Source organism: Eucyclogobius newberryi, unplaced genomic scaffold (genome assembly GCF_026437365.1).
Source record: "Eucyclogobius newberryi isolate DKJ021-1_F unplaced genomic scaffold, fEucNew1.0.hap1 SCAF_9, whole genome shotgun sequence".
Taxonomy (NCBI): Eukaryota; Metazoa; Chordata; class Actinopteri; order Gobiiformes; family Gobiidae; genus Eucyclogobius; species Eucyclogobius newberryi.
Window position 1 is genome coordinate 2,619,961 of NW_027316532.1, and position 21,126 is coordinate 2,641,086.

The window sequence follows — 21,126 nt, forward strand, 5'->3', positions numbered from 1 at the left end:
ACGGATCTAACTTGTAACTTTGGTGGCACCACCTGCTTGTCTCCATGGAGAGGAAGAGTATTTATTCATGTGGTTGTTTTCAATGTACTACTGATACAAACTGAGCTTTTTGCACATGTTTTCCAAAGTGGTTTTCACATTGTAACTGGCAAACTAAACTATTTCTATGGAAAAGTTACATATTGCACCTTTAAAAGTAGCAATGTATGTGTAGAAAACAAGTCATTCAAATCGTGTAGCGCTTTAGAATACATATGATGCAATTGCCAGGAGAGGGCGCAAGGGCAGAGCCATTGAGGGGGACGTTAAAAAAGGCACAGCAGCTTTCTTCAAATTTCAGATGATTCAGTTTACTTAGAAGAGTCTGTTGAACGTGTACGGACTTTGCAAACACTGAGGAACATGCTTTTATTACCACTTAATCATGTAGAGCAAGATGGTAGAAGGTGGTGGTCTTAAAAGCGGTATGGACGATTTTTCGGCGATTTGAGAACGCAGGCGGAAGTGCACATGCCCCTCCCCCGTGCACATGCCACTCCCCCGTGCACATGCCACTCCCCCGTGCACATGCCACTCCCCCGTGCACATGCCACTCCCCCATGTGGACTGATACAACACACACGTGCGTTTGTTTATTAGAGCAACGGAGCGCATCAAATCTCTCGTCTCCCGTAGATTTCTGTCCACTTCTGCGTCAGCTCGAACTTTCCCCCGTCTTCATTTTGCCCCGTACACTGAGGGAACTAGATTATGATAGATCCATGCGCTTAGGCACGCGGAAACGTGGGGACGAACCGTACGCGGCTGCAGGTGAGCGGTAGGTGCGTTTTATGATTGATACGTGGCAGGACAAACGATTTATCCACGCCACGAGGAAATATGATAAAAAATTTGCTGAAAAAAATCGTCCATACCACCTTTAAGTAGAACTGAAGTAGGACTAAAACATCAACTATACACCAAACCTACGCCTTTTTAACGGCACAGAGCTCTATATTGTAGCAACAGTTTGAGCACGTTTCATTTCAGGGACGATACAACCTTTTTTTTTGCAAACTTCTTCCAATCACCTTCTCATTACTTGTGTGCCGTGCAGATGGAATTAGAATTTGTGCTGATTGTTTGTCAAACTCTTCAAGTGGTTACGCGGTTCACTTTGAATCTCCTTTGCCATTCCAAGCTCATTTTGAACTCAAAGACGGCAGACAAGAGCGTGGAATATGCAGCAAAAACATGTCAGCTTGTCACATGCTCTTCACGAGAGGAGCAGGGGGTTATCTCCATGGATATGAGGTAAACATGTTCATAACAGTTGTAGCTTTTGCTGACACGATGCTGATTTATTCTTATTTACAGACATGGACCAGACATGATGGACAAGTTATCATCATTTGGTGTTTGGTTTCGCGAGACGATTCTCTGATCAGAATGCAAAATGAGCCTCACAGGAGTATCACATTATCAGTGTGTTTAAACCTCTCTCTGATCTGAAGCTTTACTGTTTTGAAAGAAATATCCAGCATAAAAATCCTCAAATGTTGATCCGTATTATTACTTATATAAATGTTATGTCTTAAAGCAGTGACGTGCGGTGAGGTTCAGGATTTGTGAGGCACCGAGTCAGATTTACAAATGCGAATGAACCCAAAAGAGCTCCTTAAACAGGTCGTTCTGGACCAAAAAGAGGAGAAGCTGCAGGAGACTTGCATTCATTCCTCATCGTTTGTGTGCTATGCAGTCCCACTAGATCCGCACTTAGTCTCACAAAGTCCAAAAACCTTGCATATTTTGACAGGCATTTTGTGCAATACACTAAACCAAGGAAAGCTCGCTCAGCAAAATGATCAAACCTGACTTTAATCTGATCACTCATGTTATCAAAAATGTTAAAGAACCATTGCCTCCGTTCATCTCTGACATAACTCATCCCAAAACAAACTAGACTGAGCAATCTATAAGTTTAAAAAGTTTGGACACTAAATACATTTCGGTCCAAGCAGGAGACAATCCCAGGAACTCTTGAACCTCAGTCCGTGTTTCTAACCACTAGGAAAAGTGAAGTGTGTGATATCACTCTCTTTGTCTGAAGCAACCTGTTCAGCTCCGGTGTAGGTCTTCCTTTACTTATGACCTCTTGCTTTGATTGAAAATCTGGATTTGCGAAACGTTTTAACTTGGAAATGTAATCGTCCATATTGTCCGGATTCTACACTCAAAATAATAATGAAGAAGAGAGCGCTGTCCACACACGGCCGGGCTCAGGAGCGCCCTCTTCCATGAGGCACATGTACTGTTTACTGCAGGTTTATAATGAATCTGTGAGCCTAAAACACGTTTCAGAAATACATTTCATACATTATCTAGAATATGGAATATGGAAGCACAGAGCACATCGTCAGTTTTTTTTTATTTGTTTTAAACAGAGGGAGAGTGTGTGTGTGTGTGTGTGTGTGTGTGTTCCAGAGGCAGAGCAGGTGCTGCCTCCTCCCTGTATGTGAACGACAAACATCTGAACATTTTGACATTCTCATTTGAAAAAATATTGTTAGATATTGGATTCAAACAGAAGTCCGTGGCTGCAGAGCCGCGGCGCCGTCAAATAGTCCAGCAGTTTCAGGAGCACGGCCATATAGCCTTATGGCTAACCCTAACCCTAACCCTAACCCTAACCTTAACCCTAACCTTAACCTTAACCTTAACCTTAACCTTAACCTTAACCCTAACCTTAACCCTAACCTTAACCTTAACCTTAACCTTAACCCTAGCCTTAACCCTAACCTTGGTTTAACCCGGCGCAGTCAAATAGCTCAGCAGTTTCAGGAGCCGCGGCACAAAATAACATGGCAGTTTCGGCCGCGCGCCGCGGCGTTTATAATACATACCAGATGACAAATATTAATATTTTTTATATTATATGTATCTATCTATATATATATATATATATATATATATATATATATATATATATTTTCCCCAAGATTGACCCCTGAATACACGTCACTGTCTTAAAGTCCTTTCATCTGACTTTGGAGTTGAATACACCACTTTCTCGCCTCACAGCAAGAAGGTCCTGGGTTTGACTTTCAGGTGGTGTGGGGCCTTTCTGTGTGGAGTTTGCATGTTCTTTCTGTGTCTGTGTAGGTTTCCTCTACCAATAAAAATATGTACAATAGGCTCCTCCCCTCTGGGACCAGAACTCCCAGAGATATGAATTCCAAACAAGGTCAACAATCTGCAATCTGACAGTTAAACAGTAAGTCAATCTGAAACTATTCCCCTTATTCTGCCCCTGCCCAGATAGTCAATTCCATTGTTTTGCACATCCGGTTAAGCAGGGATTCTATTGTTTTAAATGAAGAACGAAGGGTTTCTCTCTTCTGCTCAAGTATATAAAATGTCCAATGTTCATGTGACCAAAGAGTCAACGCTGCACAATTCCCTGTGTGGCCCGAAAACAACTTTTGTGTAGAACTTCTCCAGGTCGGCAGCCCTTTGTTGGAATGGCAGCGCTCAGACGGGATTCTGGAATAAGGTGAATAAGAGTTCGAGAATGTTGTGTTGTCATGTGAACACAACCTATCCATGTGTGCGAAGTGAAGAATAAAGCCTAAAGAATAAAGTCGGACGGGAAGACAAATTACCAAGAGTAAAGTCTGGAGAAAAAAGTCTTAAGTCTAGCTGCAGTAGGTTAATTGAAAATCATGTCAGGATCCCAATTGTTTTCTAAACATAATTTGTATATATTTTTAGAACCAAACCAACATTAAAGGCATTACTGTGTCCTTGCTTCCTTGCCATCCTGACTATAAAGCTGTTGCAGATGTTTTCAATCAGTTGCACCATACAACACCAAACTCCACACTCCACTAACCACATTGGCCATATTAAAAAAAAAAAAAATCAGAGTTTCAGAGATTTTTGTATTGTTTTTGCGCAGCTGTGGTCTGTTGCTTAAAAAGGTTTGGGATCAGTTCAATCACAGTGGTGACATGCTCCGGAGCCGGGTAACTTCTGGTTCATAGAGTTAGAAACCAGCGTGGACCAATCAAGTGCGAGGGAATTGACCCGTATGACGCGTCACTGAGGGGTTTCAACACAATCAAATTGGAGATCATAAAAGAAGAGGCGCACTTTGAGGTTTCCCTCAAAAAGTGAAATACTTTCGTATTTAACTTTTTCTACATGTTGTAACAACTTATTCCAAAATTGATAAAATTCATTACAAACAATAGCCTATAAGACAACATGAAAGAAGGTTGTTTGAATTATTTGCAAATGTATATGAAAAAATATTTTTTAATTTTTTTTTTAAAAAAGCACATGTACATGTGGAAGCACCTTTGGCACTAATTACAGCCTTAAGTCTGCACTTGGGAAGTTTGTTTGGTGAGCGTCGGTTCACATTTTCAGATCTCTCCAGAGATGTTCAATTGGGTTCAAGTCTGGCCTCTAGGCAACTCAAGGACATTCACAGAGTTGTCCTGTGGCCACTTCTTTGTTCTCCTGTGTACTTTGGGTTGTTGACTTGTTGGAAGATGAACCTTTGTCCCAGTCTGAGGTCCAGAGCGGTGGTTCCAAGCCACTGTGTTCAGAGGAACCTTCAACGCTACAATAATGTTTGTGTACCTTCTACAGATCCTGTCTCAGAGGTCTACAGACAATTCCTTAGGCAGTCTAAGGAATTGTCTAGACATCTCAGACATGCAGTATGTCTTTGTTCACGCTCTGACATCTCTGTTAACTCTGGGACCTTATATAGACAAGTGTGTGCTTTTCCAAATCATGTTCAATCAACTGAATTTAGTAGAGTTTGAGGCAAATAACGAATTTAATCTATTTGGAATAAGACTGTAACATAACAAAATGTGTAAAAAATGAATTCAAAGACGTTCTGGATGCACTTCTTTTGGCATTTCCTGACAAGCACCTTTAAAAAAGGTACAGATTATTTGACGACACTCGCCGTAATTGCAGGTTTTGCAAAGAGTGATGCAGAGTCAGCAAACATGCCACAAGTCAGGTCAAAGAAGGCTAGTAAATGTTTTATACCTCCCATTGCTATTCTGAAGTGCAAATATCTCTCAATATGTCTTTCCAAGGACTTCCAATAGTCCTGGCAGCAATAGACTGCACTCATGTACCAGCCTCAGCTATTCTTAGAGAGCATGAAGCGGACTATGTTAACAGGAAAGCAGCACACACTCTGAACGTGCAGGTACAGTATGTGTGCTGTCCCTGTAAGACTGTGTGTAACTCCGTCCTCTAGAGGGCGCATGTTTTTCCGCACATTGCTTTTTGTAGAGGAAGTTAGACAGCAGCCATGTTTTTCCGTGTCACCAGTAAGCAGAAGTTGCAGCTCGTGTTATTTTAATGCACAAAGTATCTTCCTCGGAGTTTAAGGGAGCATATGCTTGTAAGTTTGTCATTGTCATGTCATTATGACTTGTTCTATGTTTCGCTGGTCACAGTTTGAATTCATTCAATTGTATTCATATGCTAATTAGATCGCTAGCTTTTGGGTTACCCCCCACGAGTCCGAAGGTTCGCTAGTCCGAAGGTTTTAAAGGTTCACTAGTCCGAAGGTTCACTGGTCCGAAAGTTCACTAGTCCGAAAGTTCACTGGTCCGAAGGTTCACTGGTCCGAAGGTTCACTAGTCCGAAGGTTTTAAAGGTTCACTAGTCCAAAGGTTCGCTAGTCCGAAGGTTTTAAAGGTTCACTAGTCCGAAGGTTCACTGGTCCGAAAGTTCACTAGTCCGAAAGTTCACTGGTCCGAAGGTTCACTGGTCCGAAAGTTCACTAGTCCGAAAGTTCACTGGTCCGAAGGTTCACTAGTCCGAAAGTTCCTCATAGGCTAAAGTGAAGGTGCAGACGGCATCGGGATCAGGTCAGTCTGTAAAATGTGCACGAAGCACGAAGACACGCACTGGGGCTCGTCACGTTTAGTGCACCAGCTGCTCACAGGAGGCACCATGTTGTACTGTGTATATGAAAATAACAAGGGAACATATTGAATCCTCCGCTTTATGCCTTCATTTGATCATAAGTATAGAAATACGCGTGATCCGATCACCGTAGGATTGGTAGTCAAAAAGGAAATTCAGCTGGCCAAGACGGGAGTGTCTCCAGAGCCGCGGCGCGCGGCCGAAACTGCTGGGCTATTTGAGTTAATTCATTCATTAATAATACGATAAGGAGCTCAGGCTATGCACAGAAACAAGTCGGTTATGGAAAATACGTGAGTTTAATCATAAAAAGTGCATCAACACTAGAAAAGTCTTAAAAGCCAGTGTGTGGGGCAAAGGGAGGCAAGGAGAGCCCGCTGCACGGAGACACAGCTTCGGACCAGTGAACCTTCGGACCAGTGAACCTTCGGACCAGTGAACCTTCGGACCCGTGAACCTTCGGACCAGTGAACCTTCGGACCAGTGAACCTTCGGACCAGTGAACCTTCGGTCCAGTGAACCTTCGGACCAGTGAACCTTCGGTCCAGTGAACCTTCGGACCAGTGAACCTTCGGACTCGTGGGCAGCCACCAGCTTATGCTAATCGCAGCTAGCTATGCTAACGATCTTCTATTGTCATTCTTTGGACCTCTGTTGTGAATTTGAGCACATAAGCACTGCTAACCTGTGCTATTCTTTAGTACTCATGTGTTTGTGTGACTTACTGTCTTTTATGTTCTGTATTTAGAGACTGATTGTTGTTTTTGTCTCTTTATGTTACAGTTTTACAAAAACTATTATTGATCTTGGAGCAATGGAGCATTAAACATAGCCCAAAGTCATTACAGTGTCTTCATTTCAAGTCAAGTCTGTTCTCTTTCTGCCGAGCTAGACAGGCGTCTAGCGAGGGCAGAATAGTATGCCTAATGCCGAGTATCACATACACAAATGTAAAAAAAAGAAATTAAAGAAATGAAAACAAATGGAACAAACATTAAAATGCGTCCAATGTTCAATGTTGCACAGAGCAAAACCACAGTCATCATACAGAACACCTTTTGTATCTAAAGTCGAGGGTCCACTCACATTCACACCAGGGCATCAGAGCAACACTGCACAATACTGCTACTATAAGGAAGTAGCCACGCCCCAACAGCTTCCACCTGATGAGCCCGATGCTGTTACAGACCAATATTTCTATATCTTTTGTAAAAAAAAATTAAACATACAGCAACAAAAATGTACATAAAACAACTGACCTATGTAAAGAAAAATATGTCCATCCATCCATCCATCTTCTGCCGCTTTATCCGGGGCCGGGTCGCGGGGGCAGCAGTCTGAGCAGGGACTCCCAGACTTCCCTCTCCCCAGACACTTCCTCTAACTCCTCCGGGGGGATCCCGAGGCGTTCCCAGGCCAGCCGAGAGACATAGTCTCTCCAGCGTGTCCTGGGTCTTCCCCGGGGCCTCTTCCCGGTGGGACATGCCCGAAACACCTCCCGAGGGAGGCGCCCAGGAGGCATCCGGAACAGATGCCCGAGCCACCTCAGCTGGCTCCTCTCGACGTGGAGGAGCAGCGGCTCTACTCCGAGCTCCCCCCGTGTGGCCGAGCTCCTCACCTTATCTCTAAGGGAGCGCCCAGCCACACGGCGGAGGAAACTCATTTCGACCGCTTGTATCCGCGATCTTGTTCTTTCGGTCACTACCCAAAGCTCATGACCATAGGTGAGGGTAGGAACGTAGACCGACCGGTAAATAGAGAGCTTTGCCTTTCGGCTCAGCTCCCTCTTTACCACAACAGTCCGATGCAGCGACTGCATCACTGCAGCCGCTGCACCGATCCGCCTGTCAATCTCACGCTCCATCCTTCCCTCACTCGTGAACAAGACCCCGAGATACTTGAACTCCTCCACTTGGGGCAAGAACACCCCACCCACCTGAAGAGGGCAAGACACCTTTTTCCGGTCGAGAACCATGGCCTTGGATTTGGAGGTGATGAATCTCATCCCAGCCGCTTCACACTCGGCTGCAAACCGTCCCAGTGCATGTTGCAGGTCCGGGTTTGATGGAGCCATCAGGACAACATCGTCTGCAAACAGCAGAGATGGGATCCTGTGGTCCCCAAACCGGACACCCTCCGACCCCTGACCACACCCTCTTACCCCTGACTGCGCCTAGAAATTCTGTCCATAAAAATTATGAACAGAACCGGTGACACAGGGCAGCCCTGGTGGAGTCTAACATGCACTGGGAACAGGTCTGACTTACTGCCGGTAATGCGAACACAGCTCCTGCTCCGGTCATACAGGGACCGGACAGCCCTGAGCAAAGGGCCCCGGACCCCGTACTCCCGGAGCACCCCCCAAAGGACACCCCGAGGGACACGGTCGAAAGCCTTCTCCAGATCCACAAAGCACATGTGGACTGGTTGGGCAAACTCCCATGAACCCTCGAGCACCCGATGGAGGGTATAGAGCTGGTCCAGTGTTCCACGACCGGGACGAAAACTACTCTGCTCCTCCTGAATCCGAGGTTCGACTATCGGTCGGATTCTCCTCTCCAGTACCTTGGAATAGACCTTACCCGGGAGGCTGAGGAGTGTGATCCCTCTGTAGTTGGAACACACCCTCCGGTCCCCCTTCTTGAACAGAGGGACCACCACCCCGGTCTGCCAGTCCAGAGGCACGGTCCCCGACCGCCACGCGATGTTGCAGAGACGTGTCAACCAAGACAGTCCTACAACATCCAGATACTTTAGGTTCTCAGGGCGGATCTCATCCACCCCCGGAGCCCTGCCATCGAGGAGTTTGCGAACAACCTCAGTGACTTCAGCTTGGGTGATGGATGAGCCAGCCTCCGAGTCCCCGGTCTCTACTTCCTCTTCGGAAGACGTGACTGAGGGATTAAGGAGATCCTCAAAGTATTCCTTCCACCGTCCGACGACATGCCCAGTCGAGGTCAGCAGGCCTCCACCCGCACCGTAAACGGTGTTTGTGAGACACTGCTTCCCCCTCCTGAGGCGCCGACCGAGTGATGGTTCTGTCCGGACCCGGGACCGGTGGTAAATTCACGAGATAAAGTCATTTTCATGGAGAATTTTTTTTGTGTACGGCCGTGGCTATACTGACACGGCGCTGCTACGCCAATAAATACTCCAATACTGCATGCCCGGGGGTCTATCTCCGGAGGACAAGTTCTCCTGAGAAAAAAAAAGTAGGAGCGAATTTTTTGTTGATAAGTTGACACAAACACCTTTAAAACCAGATTAAAATACCAGAAATGAAGCCTGCGTAAGTTCACCTGGAAGACCTAACCTAAATCTGCGTCGGCCTCCATGGAAGGACCCCTCTCCCCAGCGCCATCATCGCACTCAAGCGGGCGTCCGCCTGTCCGTCTGTGAGAGTCAGATCCCTCACTTCACCATGGACTCTTCCAGGTTTCTGCGCTTATCCCAAAGAGGTTATGCAGTTTTACCCGGCCAAGAAGGATTGGTAAAAGGACAGGGGACGTCCGCGTCATGGCCCCTACACCTGCTCCTCATCCCCAATCAACGCTCTCAGTCACTCCTCCCCGCTCCAATCAACGCACAGGCGGCAGCATTTAAGCGCTCAGGTTGATGGCTCAGTCGCTTCAAACCGTATCTGCGACCCACCACCTCCCCTGCTCCTCCTCTGCATCTATTATTCTCTCCACATCTACCACCAGTCTCCAGGCTCCGGGGGAAGGTATCTAATTCAATCAAATCATGGAGTGCCCATGATCGCTACGCCTTCCACCGGGGTCTGAGCGCCAAATAAACTTTGCAATAAAGTTCGCTAAAACATCTTTTCTGCTTTTGTGTCTGAGTCTCTCCAGGGTGAAATATCTGTTTTTCTCTCTCTCTCTCTCTCATGCAGACCACAGCTCTAAGACCTGCCTCGCTCGCTCTGATCGGGTTTGTTTAAGCAGAACAAGGCGACTGAGGGCAACTGAAGGCAGACACAGACTACAGAGTCCAAATGCATGATGGGAAATGCAGTGCCATGTTACACGTGAGGAGACAGAGCACTGAAAGCTGATTGGGCCGGTTCTGCTGGGTCGCTCCTCCTACTTTCCTATGGTCCAAAGGAGACAGAAAAGGCCCAGGCTGTTGTACAATACCGACAGTATCAACAATATATGATCTTGATGTGCTAAAAGTCATTTTCAACATAGATCAAGATGAAGCTTAAACTTTCTTGTGAGCTCATTGTTTTTGCTCTGGTGATGTGTGTGAGGTGTGTGAGGGAGACAGCAGCATTCACAAAGTTTTATTCAGTTTTAACAAGGATGTTTTATTCAGTGACACACTTAAAGAAAGCTCTGTATTTCCCCGTGATGCTGCGTGATCTGTGGACGCCTCTCTGTTCTCGGGCTCAAGAAGCGTTCAAATGGACCTCGGGCTGTTTCTCCGCCCCTTGGCTCCTGCCGCCTGCTCTCAGAGATTTCGGCTTCTTAAACATGCCTGTTGTCACATTCACAGAGGAAGCCCAAGATTATGTATACAGTGTTTGCATCACCTCCTATTGACAGCAAACACACTTTTAATAGTTTATTAATCAGTTAAATGATTAAATCAGGCTTTTGCCACAAAAGTGTGAGTGCTTATTCACTACATTCTGGATTAGACCAAAGAGGAAGAACCGGATGCAGAGTCAGAGCAACAGGAAATGCACATAATTAAATGTTCCACCATAAATTACTATCTATGAGTTTAAGAATCAGAAATGTTGCTACAGAAATGAACTCTAAATATTATATAAGATACCAGTATGCTTTACATTTGAGACACAAAACCATAATTGTAAAGTAGGATAAAGTTATTGAAAGGAAGTTGTAAAAAGGTGTTTTTTCTGTGATTTTGGTTTATAGATAGTGAGTGTGGCTGGAGCTGATGAGTTTGGGCAGGGAGTTCCAGAGGGTGGGGGCAAGAGGTCTTAATTTTTGCCCTGGGGGGACACAGCAGGTTGGCATCAGCGGATCTAAGGGAGCGGTTGGGGGTGCGGTAATGGAGGAGCTCAGAGAGGTAGATGGAGGTCTGGTTATGGAGGGACTTGTAAACAATATTGAGGAGCTAGACGTGGATGTGAATTGTGGATGTACTGGAGTCTTTTGGGGAGGTCGGAGGGTGAACCGTAGAGCAGGCTATTGCAGAGGTCGAGGCGGGAGGGGACAAAGGCCTGGGTGAGGGTTTCGACTGACCGTGGAGTGAGGGAGGGGTGAAGCCGGGCGATGTTCCGGAGGTTTTGGAAGACTATTCCTGCCGTCTCACCTGTGCAATAACTTCACAGCCCTGCTCTGCTGCAGGTTTTATTTTCACCAGCACCAGTGTCAAGGCTCCGGGGGAAGATTCCTATCACATCCTGCTCTGCACTTTCTGCATTGCTCACCGTTCCCTGCCGGGGTCTCAGCGCCAAAGCATAATAATATACATACCTCCAGGTTGAGCTGCACTATACAGTAACGCAGAATGTAATATAATGGAAAATAATAAGCTGCACAGGCAATTTATTTTCAGTCATTTTATAGTAAAAGCCAAGTGAAGGAATGTGATGTTATGCCTACCATATGTTTTGGATTTATTTTAATGAGCAGCCTTATATACTACGTGGTCCAGGGCATGTTGCCACAGAAAACTGCCATGATAGAAAGTGAACCTGCCTCCTAATACCACTGAACCAGGGTTTACCCTGTAGTGTCCTCGCTATCCCACTTATCCAGAGCGGAGTCTCTTACTAACTTCTTCTCAGTGACAGAAAAGTTTGATCCTGAACCTGAACTTGGCCCAAACTCGAGGGGCAGAAGAAAACCAGAAAGTTTTACCAGGTTTACAAAGCTCCAGATTCACAGAAGAATTTTCTGAAAAAGAGAAAGTTTATGGAAAGAAATGCCTTGCAGCCTTACATTCATTAACCACAAATATATTTATGTTTTTGCATTGATTTTGTTTCTTTAGTTTGTCAGTTTGTTTTTATTTGGGGAAAAACGGTACAAAAACGGTGTAATTTGACTGTTATTTAGTGGCCCACATCTGGCTTAGATGCAGACGAGACAGAAGGCAACAGGTGGACCTCCTCTGGGCCAGATGAAACCACATTTAAAAAGTGTCTTTAATAAACACTTTGGTTTGGTTCATATATGGGCCATTAGAGAAAAGTGAGTGTAAATCCATGTGTTATGTCAGCAGTAGCTTTTTCATACTTGTAAACTTTCAATATCAATAAATGTTAGATCAACAGTGAAATTCTCACAAACATATATGCAATATATCATCTTAGATTAGGTTTTCTAATGTTTAATCATATTTGTTTTAAGGTTATTGTTATTTACGGCTTGATTTAAAGGCACAGTATGTCATTTTGTCATTGCATAATTCCACGGAAATAGAACATTCTCTATACAGGTAGATACGTTTTATCTGTATAGCGAATGTTCTATTTTCCGTATAGCATAAAACTTTCATGCTATACTGTGGAATATTATATCTTAAAGTACAAGTCAGGTTTGTGGAGATGCAAGCTCTCTCAGAGTAACGACTTGGGTTTTAGTGCAATAAAACCATCCAAAATGGGGAAAAAGATATGCCTTTGCATTAGTGTATTATTTTTGCAAAAAAGTTACATATTGCGGCTTTAATCACTCACAAAAACTCCAAAATATAAACTTCAGACTCATTGCCAATATGGCGGCCTCAGCAAACTGAGCTCTACAGTAGAAGACAAAACGTTTTGACTCTCATACAGGAACTCTACAGGACAAAATGTCATCTCCTGCTTAGCATTGAGAAATCCAGCTGCTTTTTTCACAAAAACCTAACTCACTGTATCTCTAATTACAATTTCCAACTGCCCTCTGAGCGCAATTACCTTTGAGAAATCTCTTAAGTCCCTCTGTGCTGCTATGTATTACAGTGGTCTTGTAAATGGCTCGATATTTGACCTGGCATGTGTGCGAGGTCCCTACAGAAAAGCAAGTGGGTGGTCTACGCTTGTTTTTCATTAGACCAAAGTTAACCTTTGGAGCCCTGTCACTCAAAGGGTTCTCAGACTTGTTCAGGCCAGGCCCACGCTCACAACATCTCGCTGATTAAAACGTGTGACTCATTGGGCGTGATGGCTCCTGTTTGGATCTCTGTGTAGTTATTATTGAACATGAAGGAGGGCGGGGGAGCAAGAGTGAAAATGGAATGGACAGTGCAGGCGGTTTGAATTGTCAAATGGAGGAGTAATAAAATAGACCAAATGGAGACGTAAAAAAATTATGTAAAATGCAGGCAAATCTGACAGCATGAAAATGGATAGTTTGTAGATGTAGCAACAGTTTTAGAGAGACACAGTCTGTACACTTGAGATTAAAGAGGTACTTTGTCATATTTATGGTGGGGGGTCTGCCACCTGCTTGTTTCCATGGAATGTGTTGCTGAATTGGCCTAAAGGTACTAGGTATGGTGGTATGAGAAGCATGCATGATCACAGGTGGAGTGACATACAGGAGACACAGGAGATTTTCTGGTCTGCTGGCAAGATGTGAGTGATGCAAGAAGTCTGCACGGCCGAAAGAACAGAGCGGCCACCAGAGAGTGACAGGATAACTGAAATCATCGTCTTTACCCCACAGAAACAAAGAGAAAGTGTTAGCAGTCACCTCTAGCGTCTCGCTCTAAAACCTGCATATCAAGTTAGAAATCTGGGGGTAATAATGGACTCAGACTTGAACTTTAACAGCCACATCAAATCAATAACATCAACAGCTTTTTACCATCTAAAAAACATTGTCAAAATCAAAAGTATAATGTCCAAACCAGACTTGCAGAGACTTATCTATGCGTTTGTCTCCAGTATTAGACTATTAGATTAATGTAACAGCCTGCTCACTGGCCTCTCCTGTTTTTCCTGGCCGAGAAGGAGGGTCTAAGGGATCATCTCAAAATGGGTTGAAGCTGAAAAGACTTAATTTTTTTCGTCTCTCTCTGGACCCCCTCCCCCCCAAAAAGACTTTGTCTGGCTTCACATAAAATGTTAGGCGTTGATAAAACAATAGTAGCTTGATAGACCTGCTCACCTCTAGTGAACATCCCTGAACATCCTTTGGTAAGTTTATGTTTAGAAGTTATGAACTCTCCAAATAATGTCACCTGTGGCGCATGTTTGTTTACTCAATCCACATGGTCCACGGGCCCTAGGGGCCCTACGGCACATCCCATTCAACCCAAACTGTGAGATGACCACATTGAGATCGTCTCAAGAGAATCAGAGAGTGAGAAACTAATGTTTCTTGTCAAAACCTGTAATTGTCAATTGCCTGAGTTTAGATCTGAGACATGTCAGAGTGACAGGAGCAGGACACGCCCTTTTGTCTCAGTCAGAATCTCACGTCTTCTGTGATTGACCGAAACCTCATGCGGGTTTGTGTTGGTCCTTCTTCCGGTCAGTGCGTAGCACGTTACTAGAGCCAAATCTCTTGATCATTTGCTGCGCCGCGTCTTGCCGCAAAAAAGCTTTTCCAACTTTTCTGCACCAGCCGCGTTGGCGACGGCGACGCCCGCCGCGCACGCCTGTGCGGGCCACGGCGCGCCGTGCTCCCCGCACCCACCCGCGTACTCCGCGCACGCACCCACCCCGCCGCCTAACGTTGGCCTAATGCTCGTTGCTGAGAGTTTTTTAGCATTTCAAAACAATTACTGCCACAACGATGTATTGAAGCTTCAAAGCAACAAAAAGACGAAATGTAGGTTCGAATCTGCCTTTCAGTTTTATGCAGCTAAAATCTGGAAGTCTTCCTGAAGATGTGAGACAGGTTCTACTCTGACAATGTTCAAATCTAAGCTAAAAACTATTTGTTGAGCTGTGTTTATGACTGAAAGGACTTTCTTTGCACTCTTCTCTTCCTTTCATGTTTTAAACTGTTTTATGATTTCTGTCTTGTCTTTGTGATTTTAACGCATTTTTTTCCTGTCGTGTGAAGCACTTTGAATTTCCTTGTGTATGAATTGTGCTCTGCAAAATAAACTTGCCTTGAGTAGTGGTCGTATGCCGACCCTTTCCACACTACAATTCTTTCTGTTGTTTCTTTGCGCGCCATCAAGTCGTGTCTTTATTCACAAATCACAAGTGTTCCAAAACTTCTGAAAAGTCCATCCACCATGTTAACACCAGCTAAACATTTCCTCTGACCCTTTCAAAATAAATGAATGTGCTGCAGGCCAAACTGCTGCGACATAGACGGTCTCACCAACACAATCCGTTCAATCAAATCTTATTTCAGACTCACCACATCGTACATAGTATCTATTGTAGACTACCCTTCACGTTCGTGTGGTAAATTCCTCATCTTCGAAACATCCATGCAGAAAAAGGGGCAGGCAGGGGACGGGCCGCTGGCTACGAATACTCCCAGGAGATTTCAGAGCGCCACTCATGCTATCAGTGCGCTGCCGTTCATCAGAAAGAAAGATACGTTTAAATGGGACAGCTCGTGTAAAACCGACTATTTCTAGCTTTTATCCATGTTTTTTCTCTGATATAATGTCATTTCTGAGCACTCAATTTTCTCCATATTTGCACCTAATAGATGGGAAACCTGACACTCCGTAAAACATTGCCGTACTCGAACATTGGGCTCTCACAGCATGCCAAGTGTGTATTTCTGCTTTCATTGTTCATCACTACTACAATACTCACAAATCATTTTAAGTTGGAAAACGTGAAATGCTAAGGCTAAGGTGACTCTCTCGCACAGGATGTTTCAACAAAGACTGGATTAGAGATTTGAACTCTCCAATCCCCACATCTGGTTGGTCCAATAGAAAGATGAGACGATCGCCACACGTCAACCACTCGTCGATTTTAAACCTGACGTTATCGAAAGTAGATGTCTTTCTAAAATGATGATTATCGAACTGAGTCAGACCAGATGCAAAACCCTGTGAAAGGACTTTTGTACGTGCTGAACTCTTCCTGTGCTTTGGCTGAGACTGCAGTCCCATCAGAGTGCAGAGCAAACAGGAGGAGGAGGTAAAGGCAGCGCGGGACTGTCGATAAATCCATGTTCTGCTTTATTACTGCTGTGAACAAAGGGCTGAGCGGGGCATCGATCACTGTACAGGACCTGACGATAACCAAGAAATAAATATATAAACAAAGCCAGCAAAATAAGAAAGAAAAGGTTTCAAAAGTAGTAATCCCTCCTCATTAGACCTTTACCTGATTTCAAAAACGTCTTTGAAACTTCTAAGAATCTTTTTCTACCATTCATCCTCAGACTCTAACCAAAGCAAATAAAACAATAGGGCTCATCAGAGTGTGCTGATGAGTGCTAATTGTGACTCATAGAGCCTTGAACAATTGTGGCTATGGCAGTCTGGTTTCATCTCCGCAAGTTCAGATGTCAAATAATATTATGTCTGCTTGTGAGGATAAAACAAAGAGCTGAAAAACATTGCAGAGTAGACTGGGACAAGAGTGGTCTGTGTGTGGAAAGTCAAAGTGTTTTTACAAATGTCGAAATCATGTTTTCATAAATGCCATTGAAAGCATCAATAGTTTGCAGCCTGTAGTGTTTATAAAGCCTGGATCTGTTCTGCAGAAGAGCAGAAGGGCTCCGGGTGTGGCTGGAGCTGGGGCGGAGCAAGGACACTGTGGGGGGATGTCATTTTATGACATCTAAAATGCACCAGAATACAGGAAATGATATGATCCCCAGACCCCCTTAAAATTGTGATTTTATATATGCAATATATAAAATGAAATAGCCCAGAAATAAAAAAAATAAACTTTTCTGATTTGTATTTAAATATGTATTTTATTAACAAGTTTGAAGGGGGTTGGGGGTATGGGGCACTATGAGTATTTCTACTTAGGGCACCCAGATGGCTAGCAGCGGCCCTGCAAATTGATTATCAAAATACCGGTGTAATATTGACAAGTGACAAGACCAGGATTATGCAATATGATTAGCCTGGGCCCTGCAGCTGGTTTTCCTCTCTGGAGCGAGGAGAGACAGAGTAAGAGCGCGGCTACATGGTACGAGCTAACGCCTAGAGCAGCTTAAACACCACTCTGAGGCTCTGCAGACGCTAAAACATACTATTAAGGACAGAGACATGAATTGAGTAGTGGAAAATGATTACTGGAAAAACTGAGTGCTGCAGTGTGTCTGCCAAAGCTCGGTTATGCAGCGATCTCACTGATAACTTCATTTCTTCACACTGCTCTTTTTACTGACCACGTCTGCGACTGCAGCCTCAATAATGCAAAAGCCTCTGCTTTATTGCGCTTTAAAATTCAAGAGATAATTTAGGTCTATGAGTCAGACCTTGAGAAGTGAGGAGAGTGTTGTATCCAAAAGTGTGGTCTGACCATTACAGGAACCATGGGCCGGACCATTACAGGAACCATGGGCCGGACCATTACAGGAACCATGGGCCGGACCATCACAGGGACCACGGGCCGGACCATCACAGGGACCACGGGCCGGACCATCACAGGGACCACGGGCCGGACCATCACAGGGACCACGGGCCGGACCATCACAGGGACCACGGGCCGGACCATCACAGGGACCACGGGCCGGACAATTACAGGGACCACGGGCCGGACCATCACAGGGACCACGGGCCGGACCATTACAGGGACCACGGGCCGGACCATTACAGGAACCACGGGCCGGACCATCACAGGGACCACGGGCCGGACCATCACAGGAACCACGGCCCGGACCATCACAGGGACCACGGCCCGGACCATCACAGGGACCACGGGCCGGACCATCACAGGGACCACGGCCCGGACCATCACAGGGACCACGGCCCGGACCATAACAGGAACCACGGCCCGGACCATCACAGGGACCACGGGCCGGACCATCACAGGGACCACGGGCCGGACCATTACAGGGACCACGGGCCGGACCATTACAGGGACCACGGGCCGGACCATTACAGGAACCACGGGCCGGACCATCACAGGGACCACGGGCCGGACCATCACAGGGACCACGGGCCGGACCATCACAGGGACCACGAGCCGGACCATAACAGGAACCACGGCCCGGACCATCACAGGGACCACGGGCCGGACCATCACAGGAACCACGGCCCGGACCATCACAGGGACCACGGGCCGGACCATCACAGGGACCACGGCCCGGACCATTACAGGGACCACGGGCCGGACCATCACAGGAACCACGGGCCGGACCATCACAGGGACCACGGGCCGGACCATCACAGGGACCACGGGCCGGACCATCACAGGGACCACGGGCCGGACCATCACAGGGACCACGGGCCGGACCATCACAGTGACCACGGGCCGGACAATTACAGGGACAACGGGCCGGACCATTACAGGGACCACGGGCCGGACCATTACAGGGACCACGGGCCGGACCATTACAGGGACCACGAGCCGGACCATAACAGGGACCACGGGCCGGACCATCACAGGAACCACGGCCCGGACCATCACAGGGACCACGGGCCGGACCATTACAGGAACCACGGGCCGGACCATCACAGGGACCACGGGCCAGTCCATTACAGGGACCACGGGCCGGACCATTACAGGAACCACGGGCCGGACCATCACAGGGACCACGGGCCGGACCATTACAGGGACCACGGCCCGGACCATTACAGGGACCACGGGCCGGACCATCACAGGGACCACGGGCCGGACCATCACAGGGACCACGGGCCGGACCATTACAGGAACCACGGGCCAGACCATTACAGGAACCACGGGCCGGACCATCACAGGGACCACGGGCCGGACCATCACAGGAACCACGGCCCGGACCATCACAGGGACCACGGGCCGGACCATCACAGGGACCACGGCCCGGACCATAACAGGAACCACGGCCCGGACCATCACAGGGACCACGGGCCGGACCATCACAGGGACCACGGGCCGGACCATTACAGGGACCACGGGCCGGACCATTACAGGGACCACGGGCCGGACCATTACAGGAACCACGGGCCGGACCATCACAGGGACCACGGGCCGGACCATCACAGGGACCACGGGCCGGACCATCACAGGGACCACGAGCCGGACCATAACAGGAACCACGGCCCGGACCATCACAGGGACCACGGGCCGGACCATCACAGGAACCACGGCCCGGACCATCACAGGGACCACGGGCCGGACCATCACAGGGACCACGGCCCGGACCATTACAGGGACCACGGGCCGGACCATCACAGGAACCACGGGCCGGACCATCACAGGGACCACGGGCCGGACCATCACAGGGACCACGGGCCGGACCATTACAGGGACCGCGGGCCGGACCATCACAGGGACCGCGGGCCGGACCATCACAGGGACCGCGGGCCGGACCATCACAGGGACCGCGGGCCGGACCATCACAGGGACCACGGGCCGGACCATTACAGGGACCACGGGCCGGACCATCACAGGGACCACGGGCCGGACCATTACAGGGACCACGGGCCGGACCATTACAGGAACCACGGGCCGGACCATCACAGGGACCACGGGCCGGACCATCACAGGGACCACGGGCCGGACCGTCACAGGGACCACGAGCCGGACCATAACAGGGACCACGGGCCGGACCATCACAGGAACCACGGCCCGGACCATCACAGGGACCACGGGCCGGACCATTACAGGAACCACGGGCCGGACCATCACAGGGACCACGGGCCAGTCCATTACAGGGACCACGGGCCGGACCATTACAGGAACCACGGGCCGGACCATCACAGGGACCACGGGCCGGACCATTACAGGGACCACGGCCCGGACCATTACAGGGACCACGGGCCGGACCATCACAGGGACCACGGGCCGGACCATCACAGGGACCACGGCCCGGACCATTACAGGGACCACGGGCCGGACCATTACAGGGACCACGGCCCGGACCATTACAGGAACCACGGGCCGGACCATCACAGGGACCACGGGCCAGTCCATTACAGGGACCACGGGCCGGACCATCACAGGGACCACGGGCCGGACCATCACAGGGACCACGGGCCGGACCATTACAGGAACCACGGGCCGGACCATCACAGGGACCACGAGCCGGACCATAACAGGGACCACGGGCCGGACCATCACAGGGACCACGGGCCGGACCATCACAGGGACCGCGGCCCAGACCATCACAGGGACCACGGGCCGGACCATCACAGGGACCACGGGCCGGACCATCACAGGGACCACGGCCCGGACCATCACAGGGACCACGGGCCGGACCATCACAGGGACCACGGGCCGGACCATTACAGGGACCACGGGCCGGACCATCACAGGGACCACGGGCCGGACCATCACAGGGACCACGGGCCGGACCATCACAGGGACCGCGGCCCGGACCATCACAGGGACCGCGGGCCGGACCATCACAGGGACCACGGGCCGGACCATCACAGGGACCGCGGCCCGGACCATTACAGGAACCACGGGCCGGACCATTACAGGGACCACGGGCCGGACCATCACAGGGACCACGGGCCGGACCATCACAGGGACCACGGGCCGGACCATCACAGGGACCGCGGCCCAGACCATCACAGGGACCACGGGCCGGACCATCACAGGGACCACGGGCCGGACCATCACAGGGACCACGGGCCAGACCATTACAGGGACCACGGGCCGGACCATCACAGGGACCACGGCCCGGACCATCACAGGGACCACGGGCCGGACCATCACAGGGACCACGGGCCGGACCATCACAGGGACCACGGCCCGGACTAAATCATTAGAATGTCCATACACTGCAAAAAAGAGTAAACTAAATAAGCCTTGTCATAGAAATTACATTGTTCAATAAACACCCATGAACACGTCATTATTTTTTCTGGTTATGTGTAGCTAAAGTTTTAATATTTCTCATAAAGTAGGAGTATAATGTATTTTAAACTGTTTTCACTGATTTCTCAAGGTTTTTATCAAGACTTCATCACAGTGAGCAAATCATTTGAATTCTTCACAAAGACAAGCATTCTGAAAAAAGCGTGTGACTCCCTGATGCAGAGTTATCCGTATGATCGCTGCATAACAGAGCTTTGTCACACACTGCGCTTTTTCCAGCGTTCGTTTTATACTTCACAACTCATGTCTCTGTTATTGATAGTATGTTTTATAGTTTGTGCTGCAGTTGTGTTTCAAGTGCATAT